Source organism: Eschrichtius robustus, chromosome 18, assembly GCF_028021215.1.
Source record: "Eschrichtius robustus isolate mEscRob2 chromosome 18, mEscRob2.pri, whole genome shotgun sequence".
Lineage (NCBI taxonomy): Eukaryota > Metazoa > Chordata > Mammalia > Artiodactyla > Eschrichtiidae > Eschrichtius > Eschrichtius robustus.
Window position 1 is genome coordinate 7,804,712 of NC_090841.1, and position 15,484 is coordinate 7,820,195.

At 45.8% G+C, this 15,484-nt stretch overlaps 1 long non-coding RNA gene across 1 annotated transcript; it reads left to right on the forward strand.

The window, feature by feature from the left end:
- The first annotated feature begins 2,637 nt into the window (after window positions 1-2,637).
- LOC137752188 (uncharacterized) lies at window positions 2,638-13,337 on the forward strand. The gene is made up of 3 exons (XR_011071079.1): window positions 2,638-2,735; window positions 3,001-3,120; window positions 11,301-13,337. It is a non-coding gene; the product is annotated as an uncharacterized lncRNA (long non-coding RNA).
- Window positions 13,338-15,484: the final 2,147 nt, after the last annotated feature.

The window sequence follows — 15,484 nt, forward strand, 5'->3', positions numbered from 1 at the left end:
TGGGATCCAGCAGAAGCACCATGGCCGGGAAGGGTCTGGGGCCCAGGGCACGGCGGTGGCAGACACGCCCGGGCAGTCAAGGGTACAGGGGAGCCCACGAGCAGCAAAGGCTCCAAGGCCAGATGAGGAAGCGGCTCTGAGCCAACTGTCCTTGCAAAGGGAGGTGGGTTGTCAGATTCATTTGACTCCCCTGATTCTCTTCTCCTCTTCAGGGTGCCTGGCAGGAAGCAGGAGATTCTCTGACCACCCTCCAGGGGTCCCTCCTCAACACAAGGAAAGCCTGCCCCTAGGCCCCCACAGGCTGTCATGAAAAGAGACTAGGGAAGTTGACCACCTGGAGGCAATAGCCCGATTCTGCTGGGGAGCAGCTGCCCAGATCCACCGAGGCCCCTCGCATTGCCGGGGTTCACGGCTACTGCCACAGCCGGCCCGGGCACCGGCTTCCTTCCTCTCCTGGCTGTCTGCCTAAGGAGCCGCAGGCCCACCACGGCACCCACCCACCCCAAAAACAAGGCTTGGGTGTCAGGTTGTACTAATCCTCATTTCTGGTGCTTCAGCTCTTAACCTGTAGAAAAGGAGAAAGGATAACCAGGAGGAGAACTTCCTAGTGCTCCTATGGGGGATTTAGTCAACACGGGAGCTGTATGAGGTTTAGGAATAAATGAAACATCAGCTAGCACCCTGAGGTATTATTCTACAACACAGTATCTTAAACACCGATTCCCCTGCACTGTATTGGAACATGGGTCAAACATGTTCCCTTGGACTTTCTTGGAAGGCTAGACTTGTCAAATCTTTACCTCGTTTTGGGGTGACGATTAGGGTGTGTTCTGGTGACTGATGAATGTGTAGATACTAAGTAGAAGTAAAAATAGCAACTGAAGCCAAAACCATCCTTAGTGGTATCTTGACATCTTCTGAAAAGAAACTACTATCCAAGAGCCTAAGTGAACCAGGTGTATTTTGTATTTGCTGGGGATAAACAGGAAAGGGGCACACATACTTGGGGGACCACAAATGTCCCATCACCATCACTACCCATCTCCTTAGTCTCCAGAGTAAACAGTTTGTAAAATACCAAAGGGGCCAAAATCCCAGTTTTTCCCAGGGGTTCTTCATGGTCCAGCAGAACTTTCTGCGTATGTTGCAAGAGTGCCATTAAACCTTCAAGTTTAACTTGCCTTGCTGGTCTCCCCGCCCTCACTATCGTAGATTTCCTTTGTAGGAGAATGGGAACTGGGGGGATTTAAAAACTCTTATTGGATAGTCCAGCAATTATGCACCGGGGATATGGGCCTAGGGCCCAGGGAATCTCCCTAATGAGCCACAAGGAGACTCGGGTTAACTGGAGACAACAGCTCCTTAAGCACTCCCCCTGGAGAGAGTCTAGGAATTCAGATTCCTGCTAATGAAAGGCCTCCTCAACATCCTGAGGGGTAAAGATGCACTGATTATGTCCATTGTGAAATACAAGTCTGGATGAATTCTGAGCACATACCTACCTGCAAATCTACCTGCCTGTGCTCCAAACAAGGCATGGATTCAATCGGTGCTAAAGCTGAGCCATTTGTCTGAACCAGCAAATACTAGGTCACAGTAGAATAGGGGTTTGGAGTCAGAGAGATGTAGGTTTGAGTCCTGGGTCGGCCACTAAGAGCTGTGTGGCGGTGGCCGAGTCACTTAGCCTGTCCCTGCCTCAGTGTCCTCCTGTGCAAATGGGAATAAAACAGACTCACGTGATCTGATCTGGATCTACTGAGTCTGAAGAAGTGGGAAACAAGACTGTGTGGCCTCATTTCGGGCAGCAGAAATACCACACACTTCTCTGCCTGGGACTCCGTTGTCCGGCCACCTTGTCTTTGCACCCACCTACCTCTGCGCGGAATCCGACGATGCCATTCCGCCCTAAAGGACCCTCCATCCCCAGCCCACCGGCGCCAACCTGCTCCCCGGCTCTCGCGCCACCCCCTCGCCTCTCTCCCTCTCGGTGCCATTCGGCTCCCTCGTTTTCTTCTCTAAAACAGAAAGTATTGCCGCTCTTTAATCCGTGCTCAACTTCAGGGGCAAAATCGTCGTGAAAGTGAGCAGACAAGCGGAGGGCGCTGCCACCCGCCCTTGTGTGAATGCCGCGCTTTCCGGGCGCTGACGGGCCGGGCCCGAGGGCGGCCCGGGCGCTGGAGCTGCCAGCAAACTTTCCCGTCTGAATTCCAGATCGAGAGCCTGGGAACCACACTCTGCCCAGACGTGTGTGCGACGCCGAAACCAGGGAGCCGCCCGCAGCCCTGGGGGCCGGGGGAGGGGAGAGAAGGGGAAAGGGATGGGGTGGGAGGAGGCGGAGGAAGGAGGAGGTGGGAGGTGAGAGGAGGCGGGGGAAGGGAAGAGTGGGGGGAAGTTGGAGACAGGGAGGTAGGAGGAGTGGGGGAGGGGCGGGATGGGGGAGGGGCGTGGGTAGGGCAAGGAGGAGGTGGGAGGAGGAGGTGGGAGAAGGAGGAGGTGGGTGGGAGGGAGGGAGAGACGGGAGGAGGGGATGGGAGGAGGAGAAGGTGGGGGGATGGGGAGGGGGCGGGGGAGAGGGGGAAGGGAGGTAGGAGGGTGGGGGAGGGGCGAGGAGGAGGAAGGAGGAAGTGCGGGGTAAGAGGAGGGGGAGGGCGCGGAGCCCTGCCGGCGGCCAGAGGACCGGCGGGCGCTGACTGCGACCACCGCTCTCGGGCAGCGGACGCGCTTTGGAAGATGAGGTCAGCACCGCGGAGCTTTCCTGAAACACACCCCCCCCCACCCCCCAAAAAAGAAAAAAACAAGCGCAGCCCGCCGCGCCCTGGCCTGGGCAGCAGCGGCGGCGGGGGCGGCAGCACGCAGGCCGGTGGGCGCGGGGCGCGGGGGGCGCTCCCCGTGGCCGCGGCCGCTCAGTCCGGGATCTGGGCTCCGTCAGACTTCCGGGAGAGAGGAGGTTTTTCTTCTCCAAAATCCACCAGACTCCTTTGATTCGCTTTTGTTTTACAGTGGAAAACTACAATAAAAAAAACATAGCCATGAAAATAAGTGAGATTAAAACCTGCCGGCTTCACTTCCTGGAGGCTTTTTGTTGGGTCTTGAAACTAGGAGTCTTTGCGGGTCATCCTCGTAAGTGCCTTTTTAATCCGTTCCCACTGATGCTTGTGCGTCTATACTGCGTTTAACATCCATTATTAGACGGGTGACGTTGTGACATTGTGTTCAGTTGATTTGATGATGATTTCTGCTTTGGTCGGTTGACGTTGCTTCACTTGATAACACGACATAAATGCATACACGTTGCAAGAATAAACCCTGTCTTAAAATAGAGATGAAAATATTCCCTAAGGCGCTGCCAGTACCAAAAGAGTGAAGTGTTATTTAGACCGTGGAAGTGTTAGAAACAACAATAATTCATTGGCTAGTTCATAGTCCTTCTACGTAAGTTAACATTTTAAATCATTAAATAATAGGGATAGAACCCCTATTAGTTGTTCTAAACTTCCTGTTTTCTAACGTGTATCATTACATCATATGTAGCGAATCGCATTATTAGCTCTCTATGTGAGAGAGAATTTCTGCTCTAAAACAGAGCAGTTTTAATGCTTAAGTACCAAGAAGTTATTCTTAGGAAATCTCCAAATGCAGTCAATTAATATTAAACAGATGCAGGGACTTCCCTTGTGGTCCAGTAAAGACTACCCACTCCCAATGCAGGGGGCCAGGGTTCGATCCCTGGTCAGGGAACTAAATCCCACATGCCGCAACTAAGACCCGGCACAGCCAAATAAATAAATATTAAAAAATAAAATTAAATAAAAAAAATAAAGCAGATGCAGTAGGGGGTGCTTACTAAAACTGAAGGCTTTTTCCCCGGAGAATTTACTCCGTTTTCCTTTAAAATGAGCCAGCGCATCATTAATTTTAAATTGGCCAATGCCAATTGAAGATCACTCCAAAACCAGAATGAGGCATCCCAACAATGGTAAGTAAATAGAAAGGCCCAATTCAGTTTACAAAAATGTGGCCTTCAGGCTGTGTCTCATACACCTGCATAAAGTCAAAGACGATGTGATGCACATTTTATCACATTAAACCAGAAGCAGTGATAGGGTGTACCTTCATGTAAACAGGATGCACAGACGCACGTTTCACGGAACTATTAATATCCCAGTTACTCCATGTAGCTTAAGTCCCTGGGAGGGAGCTCCAGACCAGAGGTTGTAGACTGGCGCTGCATGGGCCCGTCCTTGTTTTCCAGACCTGTTTGTTTGCCCTTTGAAGTGTGTTTTAAACTTTTGAATTCATTATCTATATTTAAAAATCAGGCGGCTTCCCTGGTGGCGCAGTGGTTAAGAATCCGCCTGCCAATGCAGGAGACACGGGTTCGAGCCCTGGTCCGGGAAGAGCCCACATGCCACGGAGCAACTAAGCCCGCGAGCCACAACTACTGAGCCCTCACGCCGCAACTACTGAAGCCCGGGCACCTAGAGCCTGTGCTCCGCAACCCGAGAAGCTACCACAGTGAGAAGCCCGTGCACCGCAACGAAGAGTAGCCCCTGCTCACTGCAACTAGAGATAAGCCCGCGCTCAGCAATGAAGACCCAACGCAGCCAAAAATAAACAAACAAATTTTTAAAAATAGATAAAAAATAAAAATCAGGATATTTCACAGGGAAAGCTGGACTTTCGGCTTCTCTTCTTTGGCTGCATTGGGTCTTCGTTGCTGCTCACGGGCTTTCTGTAGTTGCTGCGAGCGGGGGCTACTCTTCGTTGCGGTGCGCCGGCTTCTCATTGCGGTGGCTTTTCTCGTTGCGGAGCACGCGCTCTAGGCACGCGGGCTTCAGTAGTTCTGGCTTCTGGGCTCTAGAGCGCAGGCTCAGTAGTTGTGGCGCACGGGCTTAGTTGCTCCGCGGCATGTGGCATTTTCCCGGACCTGGGATCGAACATGGTCTCCTGCACTGGCAGGCGGATTCTTAACCACTGCACCACCAGGCAAGTCCCTTGGGCTCTCTCTGAAATCTGAGAAGACCTGGAGCAGAGCGGCAGTGTCAGATGTGACAGTCTGCACCTCCCCTGTTGTCCTCTTAAGGTACTTGTCTGCCCTATGCGCGAGTTTTCTGCCCCAGACAGATCACTTCATTTGGTGTTTGGCCTTTTTGTAAGGATTATTAAAGTCACAGGTGGTTTAGACACTCTCTGTCTAGACCTAATGCATGTATAATTAAAACCTCAAATCTTGATTTCCAGAAATTCATCTTGACAGATTCAACCAATCAGAAACTGAGTCTGCGTACATTCCCTAAAGACAGGCACTATGGAATGTCCGGATTCCCTCCAGTCTGCATTTGCCCAAGATGCAGCAAGACATAGGGGTGCGTGTGGTCTCAGGAATTAAACAGACCCGGTTTGGATTCCCACTAGGTACTTGCTGTGCAGTGTTAGGCAAGTTATTTACTATCCTTGAGCTTGTTTCCTTAAAAATAGATACAATAAAACTACCCCTTTGAATTATTGAATATTAAGTAGTTATATGTGAAAGCATCTTAAACAGTCCCTGGTCCATAGGAACCACCCAAAATATTAATTTCTCATGCCCTGGGGATTTCAGTTACTAATGCGGATACTCGAGAGAGAATTCTTACTAGATCTTTTTTCTTGTCTACGAAATCCTACTTTAGTAGAATCCAAACTTTGGTATGTGTAGGAGACTTACCCGGATACTTGATTACAGTGCTAGTTTCTGGGTCCCTCTTCTAAGATACAGGAAGTCTCAAGTAGGGCCCTGGGGTTTGACATTTTAACATTTAATTCTGGGGCACGAGTCCTCAGCCCTCATTCTGGACTTGGCCCTGGTCATTCAAGGGAGTGAGGTGGAGACAGAGGAAGGCCTGAGCCGAGTCCCAGGCTGGTCCCTGCCAGCTTGCTGATCCCAAGGCTAGATTGGATGCCTCCCTGGATCCCTATTGCCAGCTCCTGGATCCACAGGCATTTATTGAGCACCTGCTGGAAAGTGCCCTGAGCGGGCACCAGGCACGCAAGGCAAAGGAAGCAGTTCCTGTCCTCGGGGAGCTCAGGGAACTGAATTCCAAGGTCAGGCCTGGCATTTGGGTCCCAGTTTCTGCCTTTCCTACCGTCCAGCATTTAATACCATCCCAAATGGCTGTATTCCCAAAGACACTCCTTGATCTCATCAGCGCCTCTCTCCCTCCATCTCCCCCGCCCAGAGCCACGCTTTCCCACGCCGCACTGCAGCAACTTCTGCATTACACAAGGACACTTAGCATAGCACTGCTTAGGTGCTCATTAGATATTTGTGGAATTTAATTTCCTTGGACAAATATGTCTTCTGAAACTTAGTTTATGTTCATTCACTCATCAAATATTTATAAGCCAGGAACTGTTCCAGAAGCTGGGGATAACTGCCATGAACAAAATGCAAAATCCCTGCCCACGTGGAACTTCTATTCCAGTTGGGGAAGAAAGGCCATATCAACAACCTACTTTGAATTCTTGTATATTGGGTTGTTATCTGTACCTGGACATTTGCTGCAATCTTGTTTGCTCTGACTGCCACCTCAGTCACCTGCCACATGGCCTTCTTTCCCAACCCTGGTCTACACAACCCTTACTCAGCGGTGATTCTATCTGAGGCCAAAGAGCAAACCGGTTATCTTATTGCATCTTGAATCAGTGTCTGCATATCTCCTCTAGGCTTTAACCAAGATCAGCCATTCATTTCCAAATGCCAGAAGCTTCCACAACAAATGCAACTTGTATATTCTCTTACAGAATATTAGGGAGAAGACTTGATAGGAACCAAGTGACTCTGCTGTCCCATTGTTTGGTCCTGTTATAATATTGCTTTTCTTTTTAAGCTTCTTAGCTATTATGCCAAATATAAAAGTAACTCTGACTACTTTGCATTCATACTCTGTAGCTTAATTTGAGTAGACTTCTAATCATTTATCAGTAAGAGATAATCTTACCTTTAGATATGTGATTTTGCGGGGTACATTTTGCTGCATTCTTACTGAGCCCTTTGTATTTTTCTGGGTCTAATACTTGTTATAGAGAAATACAAGTCCAATTGTGTCATAAAAATGAGAGAGGATTTCAGTATTCCGAGTATTCTACAAAGTGAGTTACACCTGAAAATTCAGGTAAAGAAGTATAATTTTAATTTCTTCTCTAAAGGGGTAACTTTTCGTGAAAATGCCCCCAAGTGTATTATTTCTATCTCTTTGCATGTGTATATTTTTATATCTGACCTCTAACTATGATCATCTTTGGCTCTCAATTGCATACATTCAATCATTTCCTGAGCCTATATGACTTCCTGTTGAGAAATACGAACTGGGTCAATGGAAAGTCTTTGGGAAACAAACTCAGACACCCAGGATTTCCCTTTGTCCTGTGAAATGCAAGATAAGCAATTTGATTTGGACATAATATCATTCTTTAGTCAGGCAACTGATGAATAAGCAGGTAGAATTAAAACATGCTGGACCGTGGATGGTCACTCTAGCAAGTGGGCCAGTTGCTGTGCTTCGCACAATTTCAGACTGTTCCGTCAGAACCTCAGTTGAGAGTCTGTATATATGCACTATTGAAAGTGGCCATTAGGGACGTCCCTGGCGGTCCAGTGGTTAAGACTTGGCCTTCCAACGCAGGGGGTGCAGGTTTGATCCCTGGTTGGGAAGCTAAGATCCCACATGCCTCGCGCCCAAAAAACCAAAACATAAAACAGAAGCAATATTGTAACAAATTCAATAAAGACTTTAAAAATGTTCCAAATCAAAAAAAAAAAAAGTCTTAAAAGAAAGTGGGCGTTAATAGATGCAACTACCCATCAGAGCCGTTGGAGTTTTAAAGCCATGAGATCTGGCTACTCTGATAATCAAAATTCAGACTGTGTGTTAATATCAGGATATTAACACACAGTCAGACCAGAACCGGAAGTTTACTTAGAGAAACTGAAAGGAAAGAAATTATATGCCCCGTGCCTTTCTGGTACTTTTTTCCCCAACCGGGAGTGAGGGTTGAGAGGGAAGGTGGGATAAGGGTGAAAATTTGGAACCTGGGCCTACGCAAGCCACAATAATAATTGTGAGAAGTACACTTTTGTTTTAATTGACGTTTCCCCTCACTGAACTGACATTTAGTGATTGAAATATCTGGAATGCACACCGTAACTTGGGTGTCTTTACTTTAGGCTAAAGGTGCAGACAGCAGAAGGTAGGGTGCAAGGGGTCAGATGACATTGGTAAAGGGAACAAAACAAATGCAAATTTCCCAGGCAAAAAAGGTAGCTTCTCCAACTCTAGGCTGTGCTGGGCTGCTCTAAAGCACTGCATCTTTTTTCAAGCCTAGGCCTGCGTTCCCCTCAGTGACACTGTCAGGTGCTTCCCATCACCTTTTCAGTCAGATCTTTAACAAGAGCGCTGGGACCCCTGCACTTCCGTTTAGTAATTGGTGGTAGGATTTCTCCTGTAGTACAGATACGCATAGATTTGTTCACTCTCCTGCTTTTATGATATTATTTTAGAAATTGAGCTGTCAAAGGTTGTGTTTGAACACTTTTTGAATCAGCACTTTAATTAAGGGATCAAAAAGCTTAAGCTCATGCTTTTTAATAACTGAAAACAGTGTCTATAATTTTTCATATCTAAAATCTATAGATGCTAATATCAGCCTAGCTTCTTTTACTTTCAACTCGTAAAGAAAGTTTTCCTTCTTCTTTTTTTAAATTTTTTAATTTTATTTGTTTATTTTTTGGCTGCGTTGGGTCTTTGTTGCTGTGCGCAGGCTTCCTCTAGTTGCGGCGAGCGGGGGCTACTCTTCGTTGTGGTGCGCGGGCTTCTCATTGCAGTGGCTTCTCTTGTTGTGGAGCACAGGCTTTAGGCACGAGGGGTCAGTAGTTGTGGCTCGCGAGCTCTAGAGCGCAGGCTCAGCAGTTGTGGCACACGGGCTTAGTTGCTCCTGTGGCATGTGGGATCTTCCCGGACCAGGGATCGAACCCGTGCCCCCTGCATTTGCAGGCGGATTCTTAACCACTGCGCCACCAGGGGAGTCCCTCTCCTTCTTAAGTTCCCTTTTTTACATCCAGTAGGACCAGCTCCTGTGATGATCGTCAGCAGAAAGCGATATACCACAGTGGGCAACATGAAATGGCCAAGTTGTCAAGAATTCTAGGGATTTTCTTTCTTCTCTAGTCATTGTCACTGCCAATGTCTTCTTGAAAGATGTATCTTCATTTCATTGCCATATTAGGTGGCTAAGAGTTTTCTGGTCAATTTGGTAAGCTTTAGACTATCTTAGAATTTAATTAGCTCAATAAAGTGGCCAAAGGAACCTACAGATGACCACATGTACAAATACATATGAAATCAACGATACAGGCTGACTGGGGTAGGTGGCCCAGTCCTCCTGTTACTCTGGGGATGTGCGTGTGAGCTGCTTCGTTTTTGTTCTGGAGGGTGAGGGCTACTGGTGTGGGTAAATTTCCAAACTCCCCAAGAGAACATAATCAGAAAACACACAGCAGGCATGGAGAGGAGTCACACAGCTGGATGAAAAGGGAACTAGAAGGAGATTGGCTTGTTAAAGGAACTAGAATTGTTTCACATGCAAAAGCATGAAGCAGGGGCAAGAGAACTGGAAGAACCAAGGTGGTTCCAACCAACTTCTATGATTATTTTATTGAATTGGAGAAAATATGAGCTTCAACCACAGCTGAACCTAAAAAGGGGAAACTTTTCGTTTAGCACCAATCATTGCCATGCATTGATTAATAACATTAGCTGGCATAAGGGTAGTGTGGAAGAAGCTTGTTCGGTCGCCCACTGTACTCCCTTCAGCCTCTACCATTTTGTCTCCAGTACAAGCATCTGGATAAAGACAGAAAAAAGTGGCTATTTGGAAAGTCAGCTTTCACCCAAACGTAAGAAATTTTTAAAAAAATTTTTAAGTGTTTTATTTTAAATTTTTTAAAATTAATTAATTAATTAATTTTTTGGCCGCGTTGGGTCTTCATTGCTGCGCACGGGCTTTCTCTAGTTGCGGCGAGCAGAGGCTACTCTTCATTGCAGTGCCCTGGCTTCTCATCGCGGTGCCTTCTCTTGTTGCGGAGCACGGGCTCTAGGCGCACAGGCTTCAGTAGTTGTGGCACACGGGCTCAGTAGTTGTGGCTTGCAGACTCTAGAGCGTAGGCTCAGTAGTTGTGGCGCACGGGCTTAGTTGCTCCGCGGCATGTGGGATCTTCCGGGACCAGGGTTCAAACCCGTGTCCCCTGCATTGGCAGGCGGATTCTTAACCACGGCGCCACCAGGGAAGTCCCAAGAAAATTTTTAAAATGTCCAGTGGGCTTAGATGTTGGTCTTGCCACTCGGGGGCATTTTTCTCGCAGTTGGGATGGGGGTGGGACAGTCATGAGGGCCCTGACCTGCTCCATGAAACCCACTTCAAAAGCTGGAGCTATCTTTCAAATAGACTTTTCTAGCTTCCTAATGACCCAACTGTAGATTTATCATGAGATAAGTTTTCTACAAACTTTTCTGAATATATTTTTATTTTCACTTCGTTGGCTTGGGAGCCGTGAGTAAACGCTAAATGATTTCCCCCCTTCATCTACATGTCGACCATTTAGAAACACAGACTAACAGACCTCCAAAATGAATAAATATCTCCTGCTGTTTAATAGCCAACCTTCAAACTGATTCAGGAGCCACCCAGGCAGGCACTCTTGAGTCCCCTGTGATTCCGGACATGTCACTGACCTCTCTTCAGGCTGAAGTGAAGTTAATGTTCTTCCCTCCCATCAACTCACAGCGGTGCTTTGGGGATAGAAGAATGGATGTGGCAAAGTCCAGTGCAGAGTTTTAAATGCCACCAGCAAAACTAGGTAAAAAGCACTTGTCTTGTGTGAAATGCAGCTGCCGTGTAAGAGACCCACGGCACACTGTCTTCCGGCCTCGGGAACACAGAGGTCCGTCTTCCTAGAATTCAAAACGGAAGGTGGAATGACACGGTGGAAGGTTTTTGTTGTTGTTGTTTTTCTTTAATTAATTAATTTTTGGCTGCATTGCAGTGGCTACCAGAGGTGGATGGAAAAGTTTAAAGGGCATTTGGATTTCTGGTTGGTTGGTTGGTTTTTTGGCCTCGCCAGTGTAGCCAGGTGGTTTGGGAGACATAATTTAGAAAGCACCGATGCCTTTCTCCAGATTAAGGTTCTCTTCGATTCCCATGGGAACTTTGGAGGAACAGACATTTAATTTGCTTATTATTCTTTTCATTAATTTATCCAACAGAATTCATGGAGCATCTACGATGTACAAAGGCACTGCGTTTAGTGCTGGAGATACAGAGGAGACCAGAACCCTGAGCTCAGGAGCCTCCAGCCTGTTCTCCAGGTTCTGCAGGTGTGGTTTCAGGCAAATTTGCCTAACTGGACCATCCATTCTGAACATCAGAATCGGAGACAAGTGATTTCTTGAACTCATCAATAACCAATTCTCACCAACAATGCTGTCTAGATATAAGAGATTCCTGTGACCTGTTTTCAAAGACTTCATTTAAAAATACACTTGGAAAACAAAACAGCAGACTTTTTAATTCTAAAATGAGGTGGTGTTACTTGGCACCCGTATATGTTTGTGCATTTACAACAGCAGAGCAGGAAAGGGGAGGTTGAGGGGAGGCTTGCTGGGGCCCCTTCAGTTCATCATCTTAGAATCGTAATCCCTCTTCTCTGCATTTGAGAGGCTTAGGAGGCCGTCACCCACGAGAGGCCAATGGAAGCAAATCCAGCTGTAATGGCTTCACACGGTGTAATCAGACAGACTTGTTTTTTCAGAGGAGAAAAAGCCTTCCAGATAATGAGACTGGACAGAGCCTGGATGTGGAAGTAAAAGTCCAGTCTTGAAATGACCCCTCTGATATTTGCCTTGGGCTCTGGCCAGTCACCTTACATCTTTGGGGCTGCAGTGTCCTCACTTGTAAAACGAGGGCACCGTGCTGGATGACACCTGATGCCCTTCCCATTCTAACCTCCTATGATCTGTGATAAAGGTGGCACCGTGCAGTGTGTTTCGTGATTTTAATTCATTGATTAGGCATTTCCTCAATGGCCAAAGTTGCTTCAATGCTGAGATTAGAATAATTATGGTGAGGCTTCAGGGTTAATAATTAACTAAAATAACTGAGCCATTTCACACCTCTGCCAGCGTTCTCCTTTCCAACTCTCAACAAAAGAACAAATAAACAGCAAACAGCAATGAATTAATTCACAAGCAAAGAGTATTTCTGGCAATTAGAAAAGTTGGACACTTCTCTGTTTATACATACCCCTTATATACATAAATAGGTGTATACATTTTAAGTGTGTATGTATATGCTACCATTTGTCATTAAATGTGCGTATTCCTGAATAATAAAATTATATAACTAATATTCATTGAGCACATACCGTAGGCTGAGCACTGTTGAAGACTTTATCTACATTTTTTATTTATTTTGGCTGCACCGTGCTGCTTGCGGGATCTTAGTTCCCTGACCGGGTATTGAACCCGGGCCCTGGCAGTGAAAGCGCCGAGCCTTAACGGCTGGACTGCCAGGGAATTCCCAATTTACATGGTCAATAACTTCTTTTCATTAATTTCTTGTGTTTTCAGTCTTAACACCCACAATTGATTGCTCCAAATATGGAAGTTTGTGAAGTTTATTGCAAACATCTTGTCTGGCAGGCATAACTGTTAGGGTGTAAAGAAACGATATTTCATAAAAAGGACTCCAATTTATCTGAACTTTTGGCGCAAAGCCTCGCTGGAAAGGCATGCATTTGATCACGTTTATGTCTGGGGGTGGGGATTCTGCCTCGAAATGACTCTCTTTTGGAGAGAGAGGGAAAATCTTGGAGTTTATGGAGAGTGGAAAACATTTTCATCTCTAGTGAGATCAGAAAAAAAAATCTCAGTGAGGCTCAAGGAAACTTTTCCTGGCAATGAGGGTTACATTTGATAACTTACTATGATATTTGAATCACAGCTTCGGGAAACAGGTTATAAAATAAATTTTCACAGAACTGAGACAGTTCCGGTGCGGGTCTTTCTGTCCGGCCCATACACAGTCCGTAGTAGTACTGAAACTTCACGGGATCACGAATTTCTATACTATCTGCCCATGCAGCGTTCCCAAAGCAGTGGTGAAACATTCAGTAGCATAAGCGACGTGTTTCATATTATGATGATTATAATTCTACATGTTTTCCCAAAATGTACAAATATGAAATGTGCTATGTTCTACTCATATGCTTGCATATGGAAAACAGAAATAAAAATTGTTTACTTTGGCTACAACAAATGTCATTCTCTTGCTTAGTGGCTTTTGATATCCTTCAGCCAAACCAAACGTGCAGCTTCTCAAGATACCAGAATCTGTATTTAATACAATAATGAATTTCTCACTCCCAGCCTCCCTCTCCCTCTCTCTCTCTTTTTTAATGACTCTGTTGTTAAATAAGAAATGGATAATGTCAGCTTTCCCAATAGCACCACTAGTATTTGTTGCTGTTTCATAAGTCATTTAGGAAAGCAACTGAAGCGTAAAGAAGCTAAATGATTTATTATAGTATTTTCCTCTCCTGGATATCATGATAATCTTCAATATTAATGCCCTCCTTACAAGTGTAAGGTTAGGAAATTGAAGTCAGTGGGTTAAATTGATCAATTATACAATTATGAAATGTTTTCAGGTGAATAGTTGATTTTATCATCAAACCAAAATAGTGCCTCATTTCTTGCATGCATTATCTAAATATTTATCTAATATGTGTTGATGTATTCTTAATTGTTGTAATACCTTCTTTGAATGATTCGCTTTGAGAGTCATACGCAGTTTCATTCAGTTCTCCTAAGTCAAGTGCAAGCTTACCCATCACAAATTCAGTGACTACTGTGGTGTGGGCAAGACGGCCAGGATGAGCAGTGCCCCCAGTAATGAAAACCAGTGGTCAGAACCCCACCTTGCCAGAGCTGGTAATCTGGGCAGTTTACAGGTTAACTCAAAACCTGTGGTTAGTAGAGACGTGTCTGACGTGTATGCTGTCTGGGAGTTTGTGCATTGGGCATTGAGAGTAAGTTGGAAGAAACACTGGTTCTAATATGCTTCTCTCCAGCCAAACATGAAAGGGTTTAGGCAGGGATCATTAAGCAAATGAATAACCAAAAAAAAGCATAGGAGACTCCTTGCCTGGTTCACTTATCACCTCTGTAGGGCATTCCACGTAAAGTCTGCACAGGGAACCTTGATTTCTCACCTGCTTGCCCAGGGAACATCTTGATTCAAGGAGTATGAAAATACCTGAAGCTTTTCAGCTGAAACCTGAGGTCATCTTCATTAAATGAGCATCACCTCTTCCCGTGTTTTCTGGAATTAGGGACACTAATGTCATCCTCTTGATTCCTGTGGAATTTTTGTGGACCCTGTTCCTTACTGTCTGTTTCAGCTGCCACACTCTGACCCAGACTCCCAACTCCAACCGCCCCGGAAACCAGCAGCACACCCTGCCTATGTCGCTGTTTTTAACCCTGCCCATCTCCTGCTTCAGAATGTACAGTGGCTTCTGCTTGCTTCAGCAACTGTGCCCTCCCTGTGACCCCTTGCTGTCTCCAGCTGCTGAGCGCCTCTTCTATTCCTGAGCTAATCTATTTATTATCTCCCTCTGTGCTTGGCTTATAAATCCTGAGCCCAAGCCTTACCATTTGCTAGTTTCCTTCCAAATTTGCATTTCCTTCCCCTCCCACCTCCCCCATCTCCTTAAGCCATGCCCACTGTTCCTTTTGCATTTAAGACTATGTTGCTTTGTATCTTCTCTTCTTGGGGGCATATCTGTGATGGGGGCATAAGGTTTTAATTATTTTGGTTTGTTTTTTTTTTTTAATTTTTATTGGGGTGTACTTGATTTACAATCTTGTGTTAATTTCAGGTGTACAGCAAAGTGAATCTGGTATACAAATACATAGACCCCCTCTTTTTTAGATTCTTTTCCCTTATAGGCCATTACAGAGCATTGAGTAGGGTCCCCTGTGCTATACAATAGGTCCTTAGTAGTTATCTATTGTATATATAGTAGCGTGTATGTGTCAATCCCAATCTCCCAGTTTATGGGCACAAGGTCTTGAGTGGCCCCTCCCCCTCCCCCTCGAAGAGTAGGTACCCAGTGAGTGGATGAAGGCATGTGTGAATGAATGTTGGGATGGTAGAGGCTGCTCTAGTGCTAAAGTGGCATTGCTTTTCCGTGTAGAAAAAACTAGGAATATTTTTCCAGCACACAATAAAGAAAATGCTACATTGAAGCAAATGAATATATCGTAATATGATGGAGAGTGCAGTAGGAATTACTTTTTAAATGATGTTTGGAAATAGAAGAAGCTGAAGAGACAGTGGAGAAATGAATGCGACTAATATCTCCCAACAGACAAGGAAGGGGATATAA